Below are 14,987 nucleotides of genomic sequence, written 5' to 3' on the forward strand. Positions count from 1 at the left end.
TGCATTCTCTCAGCTTTTGTTGGACTGATAATGGGACCGTAACAAGGCAGCACTGTCTATACTGCGACCTTATAATGTCCAAAAACAATGACTACCACCGACAGTTTGGCTCTGTGTTAACAGGGATCAGTTTCCAGACTCGTGTTACACTTTGTGAAAACTGTGTTGGCCCTTTTGAGGAGCTGGTTTGGTCAGTGCTGTGATCCAGCACACTGCGTGGAGGCGACATCATGGATAAGAGAGGAGACAGCAGGGCAGCCGATGCATTGTTGCCAGGGCACTGGAGGGATCTGAGAGAGTGGAGCATAGAGAAGAGACAAAGCCACAGAGTAAGACTGTTTTTCCACAAGCCGTCCTGAACATGTAGGCTTGTTTTCTAGGTACAGAACAAACTGAGAGCATCTGCACATTGCTGACTACTGCCAGCACAGTCAATACTAAGTAATTTAGACGGCATGCTATCTATTTTGGTCAATTCAATAACACACTGATTATTGATCAGAAGATCAATGTCACTGCTCCTTTATTATGTCTGCAAATTATATGAATAATTTGCATATGACTTTTCTCGTGCTGCTTCTTTCAAGGACACAGCAGTTAATGAATTTAAGGCTCATCATCACAAGTACTAATGCACTGAGCTTGTTAGTGTTTGTCAGATTGAACTGACTAAGCTGTCCATTACAAACCATCACGAGACAGGTTAGTTTTACTAATATTTTTTACATTACCGATACTTTTTACATTATACATGCTTCCCGTAGGCAATATTATTAGAAAACACTGTATACATTTTTATTGCTATGCAGATTTTACCCAGCGTTATCTATCTATTGAGCCCAATGACAAAAATCAACTAGTTAACCTAGAGGAATGTCTTAAAGAAATAAAGGCCTGGTTGACTTCTAATTTCTAAATTTAGTTAAAATTTAGGTACGCAGTTTATAGAAACTTGTTTATAACCAGATGTTTATGTTATATGACGTTACCATGGCCTCCGGTGAGGAATCTCGTAGTCATTTGTAATCAGGATATGTCCCTCAATGTGCACATTAAACAAATACGGAGAACTGCCTTCATTCATCTGCTCTGTATCGTTAAAATGGGAAACATCCTGTCTCAGACTAATGCTAAAAAGCTAGTTCATGCATTTATTACTTCCCGGATTACTGTAATTAATTTTTGTCATGTCGTTCTAAAAGTTCCTTAAAAAGCTTTCAGCAGATCCAAAATGCCTCGACAAGAGTACTGACAAGGACTGGAAAGAAAGAGCATATTTCTTTCATAGAGGGTTCTCTTCATTTACTACCTGTTAAATCAACAATTTTAATTTTATTTTAAATCTTGAAAAATCTGGCTCTGTCATAACTTAAAGATCTTATAATACCTTACTATACTTCATTAAAGCCTGCAGAAGGTTTCTTCCTGTTAGAGTTTTTTTCTTCCTACTGTTGGCTAGTGCTTGTTCATAGGAGGGTGTTTGATTGTTGCATTTTATTTTTAATATTGAAGGGTCTTTATCTTGCAATATAAAGCACTTTGGGTCAACTGATGTTGTGAATTAGCACTTTATGAATAAAATTGAGGAGAATTTGATCTTACTGATGATGTCTTGTTCCAGTAGTAATTCTGGTTAGTTACAACAGGAACTGCAGGTTCAGACATTCGGTTTGAGTGCTTGACTGACGAGAAAATGTCTGAATGCTCCAAATCAAAATATTGTAGTTCTGTGGATAGCAAACCCACCTGAACCAGTGAAGGAGAGCTGGATAGTTTGGATGTATCCGTAGATTAGCAAACTGTTATGCCATATCTGAAAAATAACTCTTAACAAAAACTGTTTCTCAGAATAAACTACTCTCTCGTTTTCATCCTGGTAGTTTCCATCATTTATATTCCTTAAAATCTGCAAAGCTTGTGACTTTTTGGTAACTTGTTACTGTCCTTGATGAGTAAGGCATTACACAGGCCAACCTACTTGCTATAATTTTTTTAAAGCCTTCCCTTCATGTACATTGGGTAAAAGCCAGACTTCAGAAATGTTTGTTTTCTACAGAACCAATAATAATGTGGGAGAAAAGCGAGTCTTTCAACACATATTCGTTCACTTGGTGATGGAGAATGGTGTCAATTATATCAGTACAAATCTGCCATAGGTGTTTAACTGGTGACATTTAAGGCCATAGCATATAACTCGTCTTTTTCATACTCATCTATTCGTTCAGTTGGCCCATATGCCCTTTTGGCATTGTTAGATCTAAAGACATCACTTCAAATAGGATAAAAATGTTTCACCATAGGTGAACACTCAGAATAACTGTACTATTTTTCATGGACCCTTTCCTCCAAAAGCATAAAATGGACACAAAACATGTCCAACAAATACCCTAAAAGGAGCCACCAGATCACCTGACAGCAGGAGTCAAGTGCTCAAGATTGTCCTTTAAATTATGTCTTGTCTATACATGCTTATATATGTGTTTACCAATACAGGATAAAACACTGCCTTACAATCAGGCACCCACCTACATTTTTTGTGTTTTTTGACTGAGCTGATATTAAAAAATGTCATAGAAATATGTACCAATTAAAGTATTAATTAGTTTGGTTAATGAAGCTGTGAACACAAGTAAATTACCTCACAGTGACCATGAAGCAGAACTGCACCATGCTGTGCTCACAGCAAATATTAAGAGAGACGAGGACAAATCCGCCCATCGGCACAGATCTGTCTCCAGCTGTGTGTGAACTTTTAATTTAAGTGGAAATTAAATACCTTAACCCCTTCCACCCAGGAGGCTCTGTCAATTATAAAAGCACAATTTTTCCCAAGTTGCCATGGGCGACTCATTCACTAAACTACTACAATGAATTGAGTACAGCTGCAGTGCTGACACATTGGTATTACAGACTCTAATTTATCCTTTTTATTTATAAAAGTCACTGGTCATGGCCAGTCTGAGTATTTCTGCTGGGTTTTTTGCACATATCCTTGTCTGGAGTTTGCAGAGAGTGATCTGAAATTAGAAACTTTTCAGTTCTCAGGGTGAAATAACTTTGATGTCAGAAGTCAAAGGAGAATAGCCAGACTGCTTAAAGCTAAAGACAACAGTAACTCATTAGAATCACAGTTTGCAGAAGAGCATCTCTGAACTTGCACAGCCTCACTAAAACTGGAACACTGTTAAAATGTTGGCTGGTCTAATGAGACCCAATTTCTGCTGCAACACTCAAATCGTAGGGTCGGAATTTGCCTTCAACAGCATGAAAGCAGGGATCCATCCTGCCCTGTGTCAAAAGTTTAGGCTGGTGGTGTAATGTTTTGTGGCACACTTTGGGCCTCTTTGCACCAACTGGACATAAGTTATGCCTATCTGAGTGTTGTTGATGACCAGGTCCATCACTTTATGACCACAGTGTACCCATCTACTCATGGCTGCTTCCAGCAGGACAACGTATCAAATCACAAAGCTCAAATCCTCTCAAACTGGTTTCTTGAACATCACAATGAGCTGACTGCACTCAAATTGTCTCCACAGCCACCAGATCTGAGTTCAGCACAGCACCTTTGGGATGTGGTGAAACGGGAGTTTCACATCATGGATGTGCAGCCAACAAATCTGCAATGATTGTGTGATGTTGTCACGTCAACATGGACCAAAAACTCTGAATATTTCCAGCATCTTGTTGACTCTGTGTTACAAAAAATTAACACTAACACCCCTCTGAAGGAACCAAAACGGGGTCCAGTCTGGTGTTATATATATATATACTGTATAAAAGAATAGTAATGATGCATAAATCAGACTTTCTTCCTGATGACCAACTAAAACAACAATTACTTAAAAAAATAACAACTAATGAGTAACTGAGTCCCTTGTTGTAAAGGTTTACTCCAAATCAATGACAAAAGAGACAAAAACCAGAAAACATTTGTATTTGCTGAAAAACTGTGCTCATGCTGGACCTCCTTACACACTTAACATGACCTTGAGACAAATGTAGCGCATCTTCAAACAGAAAATATGTCCTGTAAAGTGAGGTATGTTGTTTAAATTGGTTACACTGAAGGCTGCCCTTTCCATCTAAACTGAAGCAGACCACCTGTGTGCATTAGAGGTGCAGTAAGGTTGGCTGCCTCCCGGAGCCTCTTTAATATTTTATCAACCAAAATGTGAAACCTCTCTGTATGCTCAGATCTGTGTCTGCTGTGATCAAAAGGCACATGAGCCAATTTCGTTTGCAACATCTTTCTTTAAATGATGAAATACTTCATTTTGTTGCTTTCCCTGTGTCCCCTTTGACAACCCGCACCCACCTCCTGCGCCACACAGAGCTGGGTTTTAGATGTGGAAGCTGTGCTCAGGTCCATGGAAAGACAGCTGGTAAGTTGACCCAAGTCTGTTTTATTAAATGTTAATAGATATTAATATATAATAAATCTAAATCAAAATGGTAAGCTGTTAAACTCCTAAAAAATTTTAATTTAGGGCATCGTCTGAAGTTTTCCTTTCTTGCATGCTTTTCTCACTTTTGGTTCAAACGTCTCCGTGTGAAGTTTTGTGTTTGTTAGCTAAACTGGTGTTTCTAAACTGTTGGTAGGTGTGGATATAATTGTGAATGGATGGTAATAAACTCCAGAAAATGTAGGTGGAATTGGGTCAGGAGAAACTGCCCTGCAGCAGGAGGCAGTTTACATCAGTTATATTCTGATTGCTGCCTCTCACTACAGTGTGTGGATTATTTGCATCGAGTGTGCATTCAGGCATCACCCAGGTTAGAGGCCGTTTAATGACCAATCTATTCCAACTGCAGAGCCTATTTGTATTCCCACAGCACATCCATCGAGGCTGCAGTGCCAGTCGCGGTCACGGATGCATAAGAGAAGCAGTCTGAGCGAAACCAAGCCTGAAAATGTCCTTTAGTACACCAGTGGTCCCCAACCCCCGGGCCTCGGACTGGTACCGGGCCGCAAGAGTTGAGGCTCAGGTGTGAAATGTATGGTTTTTAGCGTTATTTTGTTATTGTTAACTCGGTTTTCCTTGGTCTTTTCACGTGAGTTATGAATAAATCTTCTTTTTTTGGTACTGGTACTAGTTTTATTTTGTTGTATTTATCCGCAACACCTTAAAGGCTGGTCTGTGAAAATAATGTCGGGCATAAACCGGTCCGTGGCGCAAAAAAAGGTTGGGGACCGCTGCATTACACCGTAAATGGACTGAATCTGTGAATCGAATTGGATATTTAGATCTGGATTTATTTGTGATATTTTCTTGAAAACTTCAAGACAACATCTCCCAACATTACAAATTCAGTTTCACATGTCTTTGTGAAAGGGGGCAGAATGTCACAGCTGTTAGTGCTGTCACTCTGCAGCAAGATGGTTCTTGCTTTTAGTGATGTGTCGGCCGCAAACGAAATGGCTCTTAGAGCCGGATCTTTGACGTGAACGACGCGAGCTGGCTCCTTATCGCGAGCCGTGGGGGTTTTTTTTTCCCCCAAAAAAAGCAACAAAACAACCTGAAGAGCCGGTTCGGAGCCGAAAAGAGCCAGCTCTTTTTAGTGAGTCGAGCCAAAAGAGCCGGTTCTCTAAAAAGAGCCAGAAATCCCATCACTACTTGTTTTGAACCTCCTGGTCAGATAGATGGAGACTCCAAATACATGTCCAAGGACGTGTTTCTTAGGTTAGCTACTTTATTCCAAGTTGGCCTTGGGTATGGATGTTAGCAGCTGATGAGCTGCTGAATGTATCCCAAACCCCTAATATTACCATATATCTTGTGAGAAAAAGGATGGATCAGTGATAATAGAACTTGCTCTTATGTAGCGCTGTTCTACCTTACCGGATGTAGGGTATGTTTAACATTTACACTCCAATAAATGACGAGTAACTCAGGGTTCTTGCCCAAGGGTACTTTGGCATGTAGACTCATGGATTAAATCACCAGGATGACCTGCTCTACCTCCTGAATCACAGCCAATATTTGGATCCAGATTCCGGTTGACTTTATCACTCTGAAGTTGGACAAACCTTCAGCTCTGATAAATTTTTCAAAACTTTGAGTAACCTGCTAACAAACTGAACCAGTCAAACAGTCTCCTCAGCAGAAGTAACGACTGTATTTTTAGATGTGTTTTGTTTTGTTTTGTTTTTTTCAAATGTTTTGTTTTTTCAGATGTATACCCTAATGTTGGCAGTGAAGCATCAAACTAAAGTTTCTTCTTTTTTTCCTCAGAATTCTTTTCTGGAGAAATGTCCTCAGTCGAAATGTGGAAACAGCCCAGTGGGTCCTCCATCTCCTTTAAGCCACAGCAGGTCTCGCTCCAGTCAACAAGCTGATCCGTAAAGTCAACTTTAGATGCTTTTCAACTTTCTGACAGCAAAACGAATCCCATATTTTTGCCCCAAACAGTCACTTGGAGTAGACAGACTTTGAGCACCTCTTCTTGCCGGTTTTCCTTTATTCCAGCGACAAAGAGCACACAGAAGTGTACGCTCTGTGCCACGAGCACCAAACCTGATGTGATTGACAGCTTTGTTGGAGGGTTTTTTTGGCTTGCTAAAATCCCTTGTGCAATAATCTCTCCTTAAGTAGTTGTTTGACATTACAGGGAGGAAAGCAATTTCACACCCGGTTGTATCATTACTCAACTCATAAGCGATGAAAACCTGACGGTCTCTGGAATGACTGAAAAACTTTCTGTCATTACCGAGCTGCCAGACCAGAAATAAACAAGTGTTTTCTGTGATGTACACGCACGGCCTGCTGCATCTTTATTTGAAGGGAAATCCACACCCACACTCCCAGCAGCACAAAAAAATTAAAACTCCCTGGCTTATTCGTTTCTATAATTGAGCCTTTTGCTCTGCACGTGGATTCACAAACATGTCGAATTACGACTAAATCATATAGCGTGACAATGGGCCCCCTATGCACAGGATCTTAGCAATTAATACTGTTTTTCATCTTTTTATGGGCTGCATCATTTCCCTTGCCAACAAATGAGATCTTGTTATTTCCTGCCTGATTACATAAGTGATTGGATCCTTATTGATATTAAGGTTGTGCGCTGCCCCAGAGATACCAGTGTGCGTTTAATGATACGTTCCAGTGGGAGCGACAGACCGCTAAGTTATTTTCAAAAAGGGACCAAAACAGCCTCTGTGGCGGGAATATGGCCGACTGTTATGCATCTACTCTATTAAGAACTCTATTATTGTGAAAATCCCTGTTTGTCACTCTGACAACTGTGTACAACAAATCCCTCCGGCTGAAGTACTCCACTGGCAGAAGCCCGGGGAACTAATGAGCCTAATATGTCCCCAGGAACGTCGCCTCTGCCAAGTGTGCACTCTAAATCCTCCTGTGTAATCAAGGCGGTGCAGGACATAGATATCTGCAGATAGTGGCAGTAGTACTTCCATATCTCACTGTTGTCTCCTGCCCTGATGAGTCTGTCTGACTCAAATTACTAGGTGAAAGCGGGGCTTTTGTGCTGCCAGTAACGTGGAGTAGCTTGGGTAATGACTATGGTCTTCCTGAACACTCTGGTAGACCATGGGAGCTAATCTAATGAAGGGGAAAGAGCCATGGTTCATAATTGCCTGAGAGAGAAGCTGGAAGAAAGGTACACATGGAGACTCAAACCTGTTTTTCCTGCTTGCTCCAAACTCAGACGCTGCTGCAAAAGCAGGAGAGGAATCAAGAGATGCTGATGATAGTCGTGCATGTTAAGGACACCAAGCATTTAAACAATCAGACCTGTTCAGAGTCGTTCTGCACTGGTACTGTGTTAATGTTTTAGCTGATTTTGAAACGGGATGTTACAGCCTGCTGCTGCAGACTCTTGGAGTTTGAGGTGAGGACCCAAACGCAGACAAAACGAGGTGTGGAAACAAACTTAAATTTGTGAGCCTTTTATTTAGGTTTTACACAAAGACACAAAATAACGAAAAAAACAGAATGTAACCCAAACTTGTAACATAAACTGGGAAAACTAAGAAACCATGAAACCTGGACACACAAGGAGAGGTGCGCAGATAACCTGATGATGAACACAGGGAAACTCACACAATAAATGCACATGAGGGTGACGAGGGAAGTGGAAACACACGAGGAACGCAGCTGGGATGAATAGGCCTAATGACACAAGAGGAAGCAAAACTGAACACGAGATAAGAGACCATCAAAATAAAACAGGAACCGCGCAGACTAAGACACACAGACTTGACACTGGGACCGGGAAAGAACAGGAGAACATGGAAACAGAGGGAGATGAAACACAAGACATGACTGGAACTCGGGGAGCAAGGGACACGGAGGGGAGGAAGGGAGTGAGAGAGCGAGCAAGGGATAAAGAATGAGAGGGAGATGAAGGGCTGGGGAGACATGGCATGAAACATGGGAACAGAAAAGCGAGCGGAGACACGGAGGGAGACACATGTCTGTGAAGGTTCTCAGTCATCCAGGTCATCGTAGTCAAAGGAGCTTGCAAAGAAAAGCGTCTGGACTTCTTTAAGTTACTTGAAGACGTTTCACCTCTCATCCGAGAGGCTTCTTCAGTTCTAAGGTCAAATGGTGGAGAGTCCCAGATATAACCCTAGTGGGAGTGTCCCCCCACAGAGGGACAAAAGGACCCCCTGATGATCCTCTAATCGCCTGAGCCAAGGTGTGGAACTGGGTGTGGGTCCCAATCAGCCAGAGTTTCGGGTGGGTTCATTGTGAAACCTGGCCCCACCTTATCATGCGAATTCCTGAGGTCAGATGGCCCAGAGACACAGACATAACTTAACGAACATATACATACACATCAACAAGAAAACATGGATCATAATTCTAATTAAACTTACAGCCTAACCAGGTCTAAACTCTATGCAAACTGTAAACAGTAGAAGTTAAACATTTCCCCAAAATAGCAAAAAGGGATCAAAAATACAAAATATACTCAAAATGCTGAGTCAACGACCCAGCACACTGACATCGGAGAGGTTATAAAGACTGATGGTTGTGTTTCGTTTTTACGTCGGTTGTCCTGTTTCACTAATTTGTGCCTCCTCCTGTGTGTGACCTGGAAATCAATCTCAGTACACCATGTTGTCAGACGTGTCTCAGCTCCTAAAAATACATCTGCAGGGCAGAGCGGAGCGGCGGCTTCGCTAGAAGAGCGATAACGGAGGATACACACGTGTATCGTTTTACAGAAGGATTTTCTGTCGATTACTGTTTCTATGTATTTTTAATTTAAGTAAAATTGTCCATAAATATAAAAAAGACATTAAGAGGTTGACTTACTGGTGTGTTTCGGATAATTGTTCTGGCACATAACCTGACTGAGCTTGAACTTCAGGGCATGAGCTGATGGAGAGACGTCCTCCTTCAGGTCTTTCTGGTAGAGAGAACTAATGTTTCCATCAGTTACAGTAAGTCGTCCTGAAGCAGCAAAGCAACCCCAGACCATCACATTACCACCACCATGTTTGACTGTTGGTCTTTGTTTTGTTTTTTTTAAATGAAATACTGTGTTAATTTATAACACGTGTAACAACACTCAAAAGTTCATCCTTTGTCTCATCAGTCCACGGAATATTTTCTGAAAAGTCTTGAGGATCATCAAGATTGTCAAGATGTTCTTATTTTTCTCTCTTGCCAAATGTGAGACGAGTCTTGGTGTTCTTTTTGGTCAGCAGTGGTTTTCTCCTTGGATCTCCCATGGATGCTGTTTTTGCCCAGTCTCATTTTTACTGTTGAATCATGAACTCTGACCTTAACCAAGACAAGGAACAGAGTTCTTTAGACGTTGTTCTGGGTTCTGACCTCCTGGATCAGTCGTTGATCTCCTGTGAACATTCACCACTGTTCCAAGTTGTCTCCATTTGTGGATAATGGCTCTCACTTTGGTTTACTGGTGTCCCAAAGCCTTAAAAATGTCTTTGTGACCCTTTTCAGAATGATAGACGATAGATGTTTCTGTGGATCGTGACATGATCTGTTCATTTTTGAGATATTTTAGCCTGCTTCACTTTGTCAGACAGATTTTTATTTTGTGATTCAACAGGCCTGGCAGTAATCCGGCCTGGGAATGGCCAGTGAAACTGAACTCAGCCACAAAAAGATGTGGTTAATCACAGTTACAATATTAATTAACTTTTTCCACAAAGGATAAACTTTGTCTTAAAAAAAATCAAATCAGCATTTAAAAACTGCATTTTACATTTAGTATGGTTATTCTTATCTAATATAAAAGTTTTTGGAAGATGTTATACGTGCAAGTGTGAAAACATTTGGAAACATTTTCCACACTTTAAAGCAAGGTGAGGAGGATCATTTTGTTCAATACCCCTTTGCCTCACCTCCTCTGCTCTGGGACTGCAATATGAGGAGAGGAGTCATGGATGTGCAGTGGAAATGAGAAGGGGAGTGTGTCTATGGCTAATGTGTGGAGTGCAGCGGTTGAGATGCATTGTCTATAATATCGAGTAGTTTCTTAAACATTCTCCTATTCACCACAAGGTCAGACATCACAAAGATGGACTTTCACATCGATTCATCTGCTGCACGAAGAAGTTTAGTCTTAGACATGTTAGGCAGGACAAGTTTCAACTTTTTTTTTTCTTTCAAATAACAAGAACATGGCTGACTGACAGTATCTAAACACCCAGCTCTATTTACTGTGGTCGAAAATGTTTGTATTTGGGAAGAATTCAGCGGTTATGATGACATTTTACTGGGAAACAAATGCAGTGACAGAAAGCAGTAGCTGTGCAAACCCGCAGCAGAGCCTGGATGCTCCGGCTTCTTAACGTGACTTGTTAATTTTTCATGCGGGTGCTTACCTTCGGCAAACATGGCTGACGATGACCTCACTGCTCTTCATTTTCAATGGGTTCTCTGAAAACTGCATCTCATTGCTTCCTTAATAATAAAAAAAACCTCAAATTACAAGCCACCATTTCCTCTTTTTTGTGTTGTTGTCGAGTGTCACAAGTCGAAGAAGGTGTCACATATTGCTACCATGGCAACATCAGCTTTTGGTCTTCAGTTAGCCTGAGAGTAAGGTGTCTTTGAATTAATCGGTCTTTATTCTTGTGAGACTGGCAAAATAACTGCAAATGTATGCAAAGAGGTATGCACCGAACGTTCGAACAGTTAAGAATGCAAACTGTAACAAAAAGCAAAAAACCTTTGACATGTGGTGGATTACTGAATCAGTACATTACTTTTTTAGTGGGTTAAAAAGTTTGTGTTTATTATTGACTGTTTGGTTGGTATAGGAGGCAAAATGAACGTGAATTTGCACTGGTATCAGGTGACAGTACCTCGAGGATGTGGCTGCAGTGGATAGATGCAGTTTTCACCTCACGTCCTCTTGTCCAGGCTGACCAAGGACATCGTTCATGCTTCTATTCAGATGATCCTAGGTTTTCCTTCTCTTTTTTTTTCTTTTTCAGTTCAGTTTTGAACCTCTGAGCTAAAGTCACTAAACTTTACCAGGTGATAGAAAACACTCTAAACCCACAAAAGGGCAAAGAAGACAAAACTGGATCCACAAGAGGGAGAAAAAGACGTAGGAAGAATTTTTCTTGTATCAAATATTTTTCTTCCTCTGTAGCATTCGTCACTCTTCTACCAGTTTATTTATCCATTGTTGTGATTGGGCAGATACTGCTAATGTTGCCCCTTTAATGCAAACATGCAGGTGAATACCCGGGTTACCTTAACAATATGCTGATATCGCTCTGTGCGACTGTTATCCTGATTACTGATGACAGGTTAAGTGAATCCAGATAAAAAAAGTTTGGGTATGTTGAACCGGTCAGAGGTCAGGGCCTTGATGAGTGAAGACAGAACTATGTCTATAGCTTGTTCATTGGAAATTAGACACAGGTGGAAACAATTTAATGCTGGTGAAACTAATGAGACATTAGAAAACTCTATCGTAACATACAGACTAAACAGGGGAACACATATAGCAGGGGCAAAACAACAAACGTAACAAAACAAGGGGCCATGACATGAGTTCGACTGCTCAGTCTGCCTACAGTCATAGGTACAGGGAAAAAAACATGGATGGGTTTAAGCAGAAAAAGTACTCCTTCGGTTTTAGAAAAAGCTCTTTCCACAGTCTTACTGCATGCTAAGAAGCCTGCATCTTCAGTTGTCTTCACGGGGGCATTATCAGTGATTATGTGCCATCGTAGAGGATAATCCACTGCAATCAAAATGATGTCCACACAGAATAAAAGAAGAATCTCAAATAAAACAGCAGTGCAATATTTTTCTTGCTCACATTTGCTCCTGTAATCCTCACCTGATAACCAGCCACAGGTGGAGACAGTAAAACAAAAGTCTGATCAAATGTCATTCAGACACAATTAGCACAGAACAGCAGCAATAACCGCCCTTCAAACTCTCATCGAAACAGCTGCATGCAAACACTCTTTCGCTGTATAGGTTGTGGTTTTGTCAGGGGGGGGTTTGAGTGGGATGGAGAGGTTATGAGAATAGCATGATGTCTGCTCAATCAGCATGCTTTCTTCTCTCAGCACCACCGAGGTACCACTTCAGACCATGAGGGGCAATATACAGGAGAGCTACTTCCAAAGGGTTGCATCTAAGCATCATGAGAGCTGACCCTGTGGCAGGAGGAAGAGAGGTTACAGGGAACCACAGCAGTGGGCTGGCTGCCTGATACTCATCAAAGCCAGAAAAAAGCAATATAGCCTGTTAAAGACTCAGACCACGAACAAAACTTTGCAAGAAATAATGAAAAACATGTAGCCTATAACCCTTAATAATATTTTAATGAAACCAACCAAAATCCCATAAACCACTGTCAAAGGCAGAGCTCCACACGACTGATTAAATCAACTTTTTGGAGCCCGTTTGTGGGATTCGCTGAGATTTGCATCAGTAGCCGTGGCGAGGCTTGTGTCATAGATCATCCCAGTGGTTTTGGATGGTGTGAGGTCAGGGCTCTTCGTTAGCCACTCAGCTGTGTGTATGTGGGCATTGTCATGGTGACCTTCTTTAAACTGTGTCTAGAGAATATAATTATGTAAAAGCATTAAAATATTCTGTAGGCTAAAAATCTAAGGTTGAACACTGAAAATGGCAAAAATGTTTGCAAAGCTTCTGTCTTTGAATCACTCAGAATATCACCACAGTAAATTACTTTCTCAGAGATATGGGAGTTTTCTCCTGCACCACGAAATCAGTGAATGCTTAGAAACAGGTAAATTTCCAAAAACATCAGTAGCGTGAGCTCTGATTCTGGAGACTCTGTCAGCAACGCACACACCACCCTAACCTGTGCCATAGGCAGTGTATGTCATGTGTGACAATCCATAAATTAAACATAAGTGAGAACCTAAATCCACATATGACCCCAAATTTGATACAAAATGTGAATAAAAAAGAAATCACGAGGCAGTTCACACTCTGGGCAGTATTTACTTTCAAGAGAATAGTTTGTATTTTGTGTGTATTTATTTTATTTGTCCTTTTTAAGAATAATTTTAGAAGTTTGTAGTGCAGTAAAAACAAGTGCAATGTTTGGCTTTTATTATTTGCCCCGTTGGCAGATATGAAATATAAAAGTGAGGTCAGAGGTCAAATCTGACATGACAATTATAATGCGATATTTATAATACCCATATACCATGCATTGCGGTCCAATACAAACAAAGGCATGAGAATTTTAGGCAAAGTTTTAAAAATAAAAGGCCAAAGGAGCTTGCAAAGAAAAGCGTCTGGACTTCTTTAAGTTACTTGAAGACGTTTCACCTCTCATCCGAGAGGCTTCTTCAGTTCTAAGGTCAAATGGTGGAGAGTCCCAGATATAACCCTAGTGGGAGTGTCCCCCCACAGAGGGACAAAAGGACCCCCTGATGATCCTCTAATCGCCTGAGCCAAGGTGTGGGTCCCAATCAGCCAGAGTTTCGGGTGAGTTCATTGTGAAACCTGGCCCCACCTTATCATGCGAATTCCTGAGGTCAGATGGCCCAGGGTGTGAGTGGGCGTTAAGGCGTCTGGGAAGGGATCTCAAAACTGGATTATAGATGGCAGAGAGTTGGTGTCGTAAACCACCGCCTCTGTTCAAAGATGGTCGCTCACAGTGGACATAGATGGCTTCTTTCACTCCTCTTTCAAACCATCTGTCCTCTCTGTCCAAAACTCCACCCACCCCGACCATTGGGGTGGGTGGAGTTCTTGGTGTGGTGTGGGGTGTTCCCCACGGGAGGGGCAGGGATGGTGGCAAGGTGTTTTGCAGTGTTGTGAGTGGCTGGGTTTGTGCTACTGACTATGGGTCTGAGTGGGACAGCTTCTTTGTGGATTTTTGGAGGTCCGTGGATGCAGGGTGTGGCATCCCCTGGGTGGAGGCGGTGATTAGTGGGGCGGTCGGTGATTTTGTCCTTTTCCAGGTCTTGAAGGCAAGCTGTGGCTTTCTTTTTGTAGCTGCTTGTGGATGCCAATGTTCACATTTTGGACAGAGAGGACAGATGGTTTGAAAGAGGAGTGAAAGAAGCCATCTATCTCCACTGTGAGCGACCATCTTTGAACAGAGGCGGTGGTTTACGACACCAACTCTCTGCCATCTATAATCCAGTTTTGAGATCCCTTCCCAGACGCCTTAACGCCCACTCACACCCTGGGCCATCTGACCTCAGGAATTCGCATGATAAGGTGGGGCCAGGTTTCACAATGAACTCACCCGAAACTCTGGCTGATTGGGACCCACACCCAGTTCCACACCTTGGCTCAGGCGATTAGAGGATCATCAGGGGGTCCTTTTGTCCCTCTGTGGGGGGACACTCCCACTAGGGTTATATCTGGGACTCTCCACCATTTGACCTTAGAACTGAAGAAGCCTCTCGGATGAGAGGTGAAACGTCTTCAAGTAACTTAAAGAAGTCCAGACGCTTTTCTTTGCAAGCTCCTTTGACTACGATGACCTGGATGACTGAGAACCTTCACAGACAAAAATAA

General features: G+C 41.7%; 1 long non-coding RNA gene across 1 annotated transcript; it reads left to right on the forward strand.

Annotated features, from left to right (window-relative positions):
- Positions 1-238: 238 nt before the first annotated feature.
- LOC102800253 (uncharacterized) lies at positions 239-6,629 on the forward strand. Its single transcript, XR_436794.3, has 3 exons — positions 239-329; positions 4,335-4,385; positions 6,237-6,629. It is a non-coding gene; the product is annotated as an uncharacterized LOC102800253 (long non-coding RNA).
- The last annotated feature ends 8,358 nt before the right edge of the window (positions 6,630-14,987 follow it).

This window comes from Neolamprologus brichardi, chromosome 6 (genome assembly GCF_056152115.1).
Source record: "Neolamprologus brichardi isolate AB-2024 chromosome 6, ASM5615211v1, whole genome shotgun sequence".
Classification (NCBI taxonomy): domain Eukaryota; kingdom Metazoa; phylum Chordata; class Actinopteri; order Cichliformes; family Cichlidae; genus Neolamprologus; species Neolamprologus brichardi.